Below are 9,801 nucleotides of genomic sequence, written 5' to 3' on the forward strand. Positions count from 1 at the left end.
GGTGTGGTCTACTTTTGCTCTACTCTGACAGCATATTATTGGTGGCTTCTCCCTTGTGATGGACTGATGACCTGTCCAGTGCACCATGTTGTTGAGGTTGTTAGGTTAGTTTCCCCCTGACTCAGGTGAAACTAACAGCCTGAAATTGGGTCGGGGGGAGTTAATGTCTAGAGAGTCATTAACTTCATGACTCTCTAGACAGGTTTTCGGTAAATCCGAACTGAACAAGCCTTATAAGAGTACAGTATCGTATTAATGTAGATAGATAGATTGAACATACATACATTAGACATTAGACATACATAATGTGGACAACAAACAGACGTGAAGTGACCCTCCTTCACAGCGTTGCAGGTCAGGGGGGTGCGTTTCAAAAACGACAACGTCTCTCAACAGGAAAAGCATAAAGGGTAACATCCTGTCTCTGTCCAAGCCTAACCACATGGGAAGCCTTTTCTTGTTTTTACACACTCAGAGGAATTCAGACTGGTGAACATCTTCCAGTCATCTCCTCACAGCACTGGAACCAAGGAAGATGTTATTTAAACAGAGTGTGATGCAAAAGGGTTTTTGAACAGGATGACCTGCAGTGTTCAGCACTTGAAAGTTGAATTTCACTACCATAGTGTCTGGATTGAAAAAAGGTCCAGTTAACATCTGAACATGGCTGCTGATTATAACAGAGAGGCCTCATCCGCTCACTTTTTCCAAGCGCAGCAGGGAACTGCAGTGGCCATCACACGACAGAAAGGCTATTTTTCTTCTTCCTTTACTTATTAATGCAAAAAACACACATGCTCCTCTTGGTTTGTCTGTTCAGTTTGCTTCAGAAAACTTGGCGGCACAAGATGGCAGCCTCTGTAAAGGCTTATTCCGAGGCTACAAATATGATATAATGATCATATGCTTATGCAACCACACATAATCAATGTCTGCCCCTAACCCAAAAGTCATTAGATGTGGTGTTCTTCGATGAACACTTTCTTGTCCACAGTAGGTCACATGCTATAAATAGTCATGGTTAATAGGTTGGAAAAATCCCATGGCATCGGCTCCAGTTCTGAGCTGCTTGTGTAGAGCAGCAAGACGATGACATCTATGGCTCACTTGTCCTGTTACACCTGATCTAATACAATATTTTGTACAATATGTGATGATTCATTTTTGATTGAATTTACTTGGTAGGCTTTATATATTTTGCTTTTGCACTTGAGTGTCGTCGCTGTGCCTTCGTCTTCGCCGTGCAGCTTCCAGCCTCCTCAATTATCTGCCCTTAAATTAGAAACCAGCCTCTACACATTTCAAACAGAGGAGATCTAATTCTAAGGCCACGAGGAATGTGTCTTTGTGCAGCAGCCGTGAGCTTGATATGCAGGTTGCATTTATACTCCCTCCGCTGATTGACTTTGCACATGAATAATACATCACCTGTGCTCGCTAAGTGCAAAATCTCTGTGGAGATTCACAAAACCAACCAGCGGAAAATGTACAGTGAGTAGATGTGAGACTGCACTGACCTACTGCAGCTATCGCTCACAACTGACTCAGCCTTTCCTCAGACGCTCACACCACCAATCGCTCATCATTGGCAGAAAGTCCTGCTCTTTTTCCCCCTATGTTTTATGAACACGTGTGGACCAAACCAACCAAAAATGAACCTCCCTACTCACGCACACATGTGCACATGTGCACGTGTGCAACATGCTGCAGCGGCTCTACCCTTGATGTGCATCATTCCACTTCGCTGCAGAGCAGAGACGTCACTATCTCTCTCTCTCTTTCTGTTCCATCCACACCAGCAGAACTTGTTACAATAGCTGATGTAGTGCCATTTTTTTTCCTCCATTCATCTCCAACAAGAAATGCAAATCAGTCCAATATTGTAATTCTTGTACTTCATGTGCACCTACAGTGTTGTTTCTAAATCAAACTTTTCTTTTTTTTCTTCATTTTAAATTGTTAAATGTCAATAAATGCCAGATATTGAAAGTTATTCTGGGAGAAAATAGTCAAAAGGACATTTTCTGGCTCTTTGATGGTTAAAATTGGCTGTCTGTGCCAACTAATTATGTTGTTTCTTGAAATATCCCACTCCAGTAGATGACAGCTGATCTAATACAACCTCGTTGTAATAGAGGTTTGGCGATGGTGTGGGGGGATGGGAAAAACTGTTACACAACAAGTGGGTTTCCAATACTCCCACTCACTTCAGCAGCATCAAGGACTCAAACAGAGACAGGAGAAGCTGAGGTGCTTCTTCTTTTTCTTTGCTTCATTTTTTCCCCTTGTTTCCCAGCAGTGAGTATGTGTGTATGTGTGTATGACTTCACACCCTCTCTGTCGCCACAGAAACACACGCTGTGTCACCAAAACACTGCTTTTGTCTGTGTTGTAAGCATTCTCTCCGTGTTTGCAAGGTACACACACACACACCAAAACACGGCCCGGGCGTAGTGCAGGAGATCAGACACAAAGAGACTTGACACAGGCTCTTGTGTAAACCTGCAGAGTAGTTTCTGCACAGGAATGCAGCCAAGAATGAAAAAATGAGAGCGAATGCGCTGATCCCCAGGAGATGCACATGATAAGGACATGTTTCTCCTGAGGGAAGAAGCGCTGTGGCGCTCAGCGTGAGCATATTCGAGAGGGGTTGGGAACCAAAAACCTGTACATGAACAGCATTTTCTGTTTCTGGGTTCCATATTTTGTTGCAGAACAGAAAGCATCTAAATCAATGACTTACCTTCAGATATGACTTTGGTGCATGTTCCTAAAATACTGTGCCAGTGAATTTGCCAAATATGTAACACATTTTTTTTTTTTTAAATGTTACACAAATTATAATAAATCTTTAATAATGCAGTTTTTTTGCATATAGAATCAACAGTGATGTCACCTGAAATATTTGCTATGTCATGACTTCAGGAGGCAGCCATGTTTACATGTCAACTGCCTGCAACTCTATGGGAAGTAACTGTGCAGAGAATATTCAAATAAAATGAAGAGCTACACACGGAATAAAATTGTGCTCAAGCACCACCCGAGTCTGGCTTTCACACAGGCCTCGCCCTTCCGCCTCTGTGGTGAGTAATGGAAAGTTACAAAGGCAGGGTTTATGATACCCCTGCTCCTCCCAGAGGTTTACCCAAAAGGTGAAGTGAAGTAAACTGCATGTTTCTCGTGTGTGTGTGGCTGCGGCGTGGATCAACAGTGCCTGATAAACGCAGGGAGGAACTAACATGTGATGAACATGACGGCATAAGGCAGTGGATTCTGTGTGAAGGCCCTTTTTTTCAGGCTGTTTGGTATTTTATGAGTCATCACGGGCGAGCGCTCAACCACTGGGCAAGGTTATAATAGTTTGGGATTTTTTTCATGAGGTTTAGTTGGTATTTAGTTTAGACTTTGACTAGAGTTGTAAATGCTTCGTTTTAGTAATTTTTTTAATTAGTTTTAAAGGTCCCATATTATACAATATTTCTCCAAGTTAAACTAGTTCCCTGGTGTCCTAATGAACATGTCTGTGACATGCTTTGGTCAAAAGACCATAAGGATGAAGCACCACAGCAGTTCAGTCACCCTGACAAAACAGCCCTGTTCAGAACACTCTGTTTAGTAGCATTTCTTATATATATATAAAAAAAAGGGGGAATGGAAATGACATCAGCCACAGAGGCTACTGGGAGCTAACCGTAGTTAGCATTTGGAAAAGTGATCATTTGCAGGCTCTAGCAGGCACATTGCCGTCATATATAACATGTATCCACTGGACAGATAAATCCTCTGAGGCTGGAAGTTTGTGTAGGACTCTGTGCTGCACTGTGGAGCCAAGAATAGAACTTTCCGCGGAATTTGCTAAAAAAAACAAACAAAGCGGAGATCTTCGAGACAAGTCCAGGAATTTAGCGCATTGTGTCGTCCCAGTGAGCGCAGTCAACATCGCATGTTTCATCTCCTGTACTTAGACTGAGGAGGACCACAAAAACATGAGTGAGTCATCTTTTTTCACACTTTGGCGACTGATAGGACCTCCAGAGACCAAAATGTAAGGATTTAAATGATAAAGTTGATTTTGCATAATATGGGACCTGTAGTGTAGAGTATTTGCCAAGTGCAAGATCACAATAAAAAAAGGTCATAATAAGTATTGTTTTATTAAAATGCCATTTTAAAAAATGTATTGGGACAAATGAACAACCATCTCTGAATCAAATGTGCAAAATGTGCATCATAGTGCTGAGGTTTGGATGCAGTTGAAGTGTGAAAGGTAAAAATCAAATAGCCAACAGACTGAAGACACACATGAACACAACATAAAAGATAAGAAATAACCCTCATGAGACACACATCACATTGTTTATGAGTCTCAGGAGTCTCTGGAGCTCAATGTCAACAATAAACCCAATAAAAGACGAGAGGTTTGATTCAATTAGATGAACCAACTCAACCCAATTAACTACATAATTAATTTAATTTTTAACTTGCATATAGACTTATGTCCCACATTGTAAACAAAATAATTCTATTATGAATGAAAACACCACAAAATTGCTAACAAGGATAACGGGAAAAGTGCATTTATGGTCCAACTGTGACGCTATTAGAAAACAATTTTTATGCCCTACATGTCCCTTTATTCAATTATGTCATAGGGTAAAAACAAGAAAAGTGTGGTACACACACACACACAGCTGCAGGTCAGGCCTCAGCCAAAGGTCACCTATCTGTGACCCTCTGTATCATCACCATCAGACACTAAAGTCCAGCCAATCACAGCACGAGCACAGCCAAAAATCTATGAGTCCTGGCCAGAGGGGCTTTTCCAGTGCGGAGGGTTGCAGAGCCACAGTGATAATGTCGGACTCATCACACAAGGTCACACACTCAGCACTCCTCACCCTGTGTCAATATATCGGCTATAACCCACTGCACCAGTTACAGCAGTGTGGTGCATTTGCTGCATTGTCGGTGCCCATAAACACTGCTGTTTCCTGGTGTTCGCTGAAGGTGTGTGTGTGTGTGTAAGAGTGTGTGTGTGTGCTTGAGGTCATGTTTGGCCTCATGTGCATACCACATGTCTTTAAACAGGTTTCACAACATATAGCAAGACAGGGAAGTCAGGGAAGACGTCGATGTTTAAAAGAAGCGTAAAATACAACACAAGCTGTGAGGTGAAGTGGCTCACATTTAAAATAACCAACATTTTGTCACATTTAGCTTCAAACTATGTTTAAAAGTGTTGTGTTTTTAAGTTTTTCCCACATTTAGTCCAATATTTGTTAACTTATTTATAATGTTAAATATTTAATGTTCGCCTAAATGTTAAATATTTAATCTAAATATTAAATGTATATTTAAATGTTAAGAATGTAAGTACCAAAATAAAAGCTGACTGTGAATATATGTATAAGTGAACAAATATTGGTCTAAATGTGGAAAAACACTTTTTTAGTGTAGTTTTAAGCTTAATAATACCATCGACACCTCATACTGCAGGTCACACATGGAACTAGAGCTGCAACTAATGGTTATTTTCATAATCGGTTAATCGAGTAATCGTTTGGAGAAATGTTGATCAGTGTTTTTCAAACCTGGAAATGACAATGTTCTCGGACGCCTGGTTTTGTCCACAAACCAAAATGATTCAGTTTTTAATGATTTCGTTGTTATGTGGAGCAAATGAATGAAGAATATATACACATTTAAGAAGCTGAAACAATCAGAAATCTTGTTTTCACAATGAAAAATACACATATATTCACTTTGAATGTGTGAAATATAAGTGTTTTATGTCCACAATCAACTTGTTTTCTTCAACTTTCACTCGGGAGCAAAAACTCAGTCTTTAATTTCCGACAATAAAAAGAACACATACTGATTTTAGACTCATTTGATAATCTGTTATCGTGGTTACATTTTTGGCCACGTTGCTGTTGATTATCAAGTGGCTTTTCATGTTAAACGGCGGCAAAAATGTGACAGGAAACAGCACACTGAGCTGCTGTTGCTGTATGTTATGTAAACAGAAACACACAAACACAAATTGTGTACACAGTAGGTCAGTAAGCCAACAATATACCTCTTGTTCTTTTCACTTATTGCACAATTTAATGGGCACATCAAAAGAAAAATTGTTTTGTTTTTTTAAATACAGTACACAGGACAGTATGTGCTGTACTCACATTATCAGTTACAGGAACAGTAGTATGTGTTTGTCCTTTTCCGTCCTAAGAAGGAAATGTGTGACGATTGGTGTGTTGCTCATGTCTGTTTGCCCCTGAGGCAGTGCAAGGAACTTGAAATACTGGGGTATAAAAATACATGGATTTCCCCCTGATATTCCAGAGTTAAAGGAGCACAACATGTGAGCCTGAGCTGTGCGTCCCGTCAGATGCTTAGGCATGGCTTTCACAAAAAATACACAATCTGTCCAATATGTGTTTTTTACAGTTATGTGTAAGATTATACTGCACGTGCTACAATTTCTTTGTTCGGAAAGAATGCATCATGGGCCGAGCCTGGGTCTGATGACTTCTATTGTGTGAGGAGAGCGTCCTTTGAACTGTGACACACAGCGTAAACTCCTGTAAACGCTGTCATACCCTCATCTTCTTAACCTCTCCTGTCGCTTTGTCTTTTGGCGTCATCATGTCTCGGTTGTCGTCCTCTCTCTCCCTCTCTCTATCCTCCTCCTGTCCACATCATAAATGGAAGGCAGTCAGCATATATATATATATATATATATGTATATATATATATATATATATATATATATATATATATATATATATACATATATAAATAGTAGCAAACATCCCCATTTTACAATGTAGCTAGTCAGCTAGCTAGCTATCTAACTATCTATACTGTTGTGTTGAGCGGGGCTAGCTAGTTAGCTAGCTAGCTAGCTAGATAGAGACCGAGCGATAGATACTGTAGATAAGTAAACAAGTAAAGGTCATAGATAGATAGATAGATAGATAGATAGATAGATAGATAGATAGATAGATAGATCCAATCCAACTTTATTTATAAAGCACTTTAAAAACAACAGCTGAAACAAAGTGCTGTACATCAGAGATAAGTCAATAAAACATACTTAAACGTGTGACCTAATAAGCCTAAGAACAAACAATAAAACAATAAAATACTGTAGGAAATATATAAACAGCACAAATAAACAGGTCATACAATAAACCTTTAAACTTAAAAAAAAAAAAAAAAAAAGTCTCATCCTAACAAGTAGGCCGGTCAGTCGGTGCAGACAAGAAACCCATTAATGAAACTTTCAAACACCGCAATCTGTGATTACTTTGGCGGGACACGGACGTTTTCATTCATCATTTCGCCAAAATTTACAATCACTAAAACCATTTGTACCAGGAATGAAGGCCGGAATTGTTGCAAATATCCTGTGACTACAAATGCACAAAGGGTATCTTTGGAGGAAGTACTCCTACACAGGTCATCCTGGAAACAACACTTCAACAGGAAGTGATTTATTAAGACCTAAATATGGAACATCTGTCAAGTCGTTTGGTTACTGTACTTGTTTCAGCAGTTTCCATTTGTTTTTTTGTTTTTTTAAGTTGAACAAGATATTAACAGTAGTTTGTCAAAAGGATCATTTATGGCTTAACTTTGGGCCTTTTCTTTTCTCTGGGATAATGTTAGAAGTGACTCTACAGTGTTGTTACATTTCACAGCACACGAAAGATCATTATGAAGAGTGAACATTAAATCATAAAAGTGGGTAAACACTGCAGTATAGGTCATTATTTGCCCACAGAGCTTCAGGGAACAAACACAGCTACTGCTATTTCACTATGAAACATATGGTATCTTCTGGTAGGCCCATGGAGATGTTTTCTGTGATATTATTATTTTATAGTGTTTTATATTTTGGAGCCACACTGGAAATGTATCTGTGAGGGAATGTGGAGGCTGTCAGCAGGTCAGTTACAGGAATTGTAATGACAGTAATAATGATGGATGTGGGGGTTTTGAACAATGCTTGTCACGTAGCTTGGGCTACAGTACAGTAAATGTCATATTCATTATGTTACACTATAAAAAGTAATCCTGCATTAATCATTTAAACTTAATCTAAACTAAATACATTATACAAAACAAATAAAAAACTAAGTAGGGAGTGTAATTTATATAGCTAATCTCAACTTTTACCTTATGAAATGGTTAGAATATAGACGATAATCTCTCTCTCTCACTCTGAATACATAGATTATTTTTGGCCAGTGACTACATGCAGTCAAATTTAGAGAGAGAGAGAGAGAGAGACTGTAAGAGTCAGACATCAGACATAGTTTTCTTCAGAGCGAGGATGCCAGAAGACTGTGTCACCACTGACTGGTCAGTAATAATATGGCCGACAACACAGAGACAAATAAAGGGTGAGTCTGTGTCTTCCTTGTGGCGTCCATGACTAACCATGAGGTCATAACTGAGCAGAGAACAGACGAACCAGAGGCACCAGACACAAAGCCAAGACAGGTGGATGTGCTTTCATTAACTATTTATAGAATAAAAATAAACTTTTTTAAAAAAGAAAATGTAACTGTAAATTCAAAACGAATCAATTAAAAAAAGTGATGATGTTCCTGTTCCTGGTCCTTGTGCATTAGAGGTGTTTTTCTGTAAGTAACTGGTAGCTTTTTTATAGTCTTATTATTAACATGTTTATGTATTACATTAACACAATGTGGAAATGCATGTTTATCATTTTATTACCTTTATATTTACTGTCTTTCCCCACTGTGGGACTAATAAAGGAATTATCTTCTATCATAAATAAGTATCATTTGACATCTAAACCACAAAATAATAATGTGCTTTACTATTTTTTTTTCTTCAGCATTAAAAAATACACGCATAACAACAATAATAATTATATTAAATTAAATATATAAATATTATATAAAAAAGTCATTTTCAGTTGAAAAGCTTATAGAAACTTTAAAACTTTAAAAACTTTTGCTATAAATTTTTTTTAACTAACTGCACACTAATTATAGCCAACTCAGCAATATTATGCACATTATGCGATGGTTGTTCATGTGTCCTAATGCATTTTTAAAATGGCATCTTTTGCTGGCTTTTTAATGACACAATACTTTTTGAATCTTACACCTGGCAAATACTCCATATTACAAAAAGCTGACGCTAAAACTAATAAAAACTAGCAAACCCGTGCTAAAAACTGATTAAATCAGGTCAAAATGAAATAAAAACGAAATCTAATTAAAAATCTATTATCTATTATCTATTATGACCTTGATTGGGTGGTGGTCTAATAAACCTGTTATTTTACATTTTTATTCTTCGAGTCATCATTTCCCTACAAACACTTCTTAGATCTTGCTTTTTACATAGCAACATCCATGGAAGATGTGAGAAAAGACACACACACACACACACAAAGCAAAGATGTGTTGCGTGTACAGTAAAAAAGCGAGGACTGTGGCCTTGTCGAGTCGATGAATGTGTCCATGTGTTTTCTCCCCGCAGTGAGTGGGATAGTCCTGTTTAGTCATGACGTGATGCCTTTCAAGCAGCCGGGTTTCCATGGTTACCAGCAGCAAGCCAGCTTTTTCACAAGTGCACCGGACTGGGAATGAGGAGAGGAGGGGGGATTAGAGACAAACATCTGTGTGTGTGTGTGTGTGTGTGCGTGTGTGTGTGTGTATGTGTGTGTGTGTGTGCGTGTGTGTGTAGTTTGGTGAGGAGGAGGCGTGGAAGATGTTGCTGTTCTTCTCCCTCCTGACGTCCTGTTTCCTGTTTCCT

Source organism: Microchirus variegatus, assembly GCF_963457635.1.
Source record: "Microchirus variegatus genome assembly, chromosome: 2".
Classification (NCBI taxonomy): Eukaryota; Metazoa; Chordata; class Actinopteri; order Pleuronectiformes; family Soleidae; genus Microchirus; species Microchirus variegatus.